Below are 1,106 nucleotides of genomic sequence, written 5' to 3'. Positions count from 1 at the left end.
TATATATATATATATATTTTTTTTTTGAGATTTTAAAATTTTATTCTTCATTTTAAATAAAATAATAATCTCTTCGTAAATAAATAATTAACATAATAGTAATATTTATCTACAAATAGATCTTGGAGTAAATTACAAAATTCGCCCATGTGCTTTTAAATCATGTGGTTTTCGTCCTTTAGTTTTAAATTCATATTTGTTTCAAAGTAAATATAAAGTGAAAAGACATAATTTTATGAATAAATTATTATTATATATTTTAATTAATTAAATCATAGTTTTATTTTTAACAGAAGAGGTATAATTGAATTTATTTCATCTGAAGGTAAAAAATAGGAATGGAGGGGGTTTTGAACACTTAGGGGCCATTTATCAAACGTTTACTCGGGTAAGTAAATACCATGTCATTTTATGTCATCAAAAAAGATTGTGATTAGTGTCTTTTACCCGGGAAGTACTTATTGAGTAAAAATTTTCCCACACACTTACTACGTATGATTTTTTTGGCCTTGCTATGTTGTTTTTTTTTACCTGATAAGATTTTTTGATATTTGTCATGCTTAGCGGTAAGGTAAATTACAACTAGTAAGCCCTTACCCAATAAGAATTTAAGACTTCTTAATGGTATAGATTATTAGCAAAATGTTGAGATAAAAGACAAAACCCAAATTTCAAAATAAAATATAAATCACATGATTTTTTTTTTTTTTTTAATTGTAAAAAACAAAAACCGCAAGGACGAAAATTGATGTTTAAATTGAATAATAATGATTATATTATTGGTTTAATATAAATATCTTATGGCTATAAATAAGAAACTGTTGCAAACGGTGTGACATACCGTGGGGCCCGCATTAGCACGTGGGAAGGAAAAACTATATGATGGTCCCCACATTCAGGTACAGGGTACTATACTGTTGCCACGTGGTACGATGATGGACCCAATCGAGTAGTCAATTGTCCATTTCATCCTAACTTTTTTTGTCTCTGATTTGGGTCGACAAGGACCACCTATGACTCGTTGTTTTGAGTTTGGTATGCCACCCACACATTTTTATATTCACCATTCGACGTCGTTTCAGTTTACAACTATGCATCCAACATTA

Source organism: Cynara cardunculus (assembly GCF_001531365.2).
Source record: "Cynara cardunculus var. scolymus isolate 2C chromosome LG 15, CcrdV1, whole genome shotgun sequence".
NCBI lineage: Eukaryota > Viridiplantae > Streptophyta > Magnoliopsida > Asterales > Asteraceae > Cynara > Cynara cardunculus.
The sequence above is the reverse complement of the archived record's forward strand: the minus strand, read 5'-3'. Positions refer to the sequence as shown.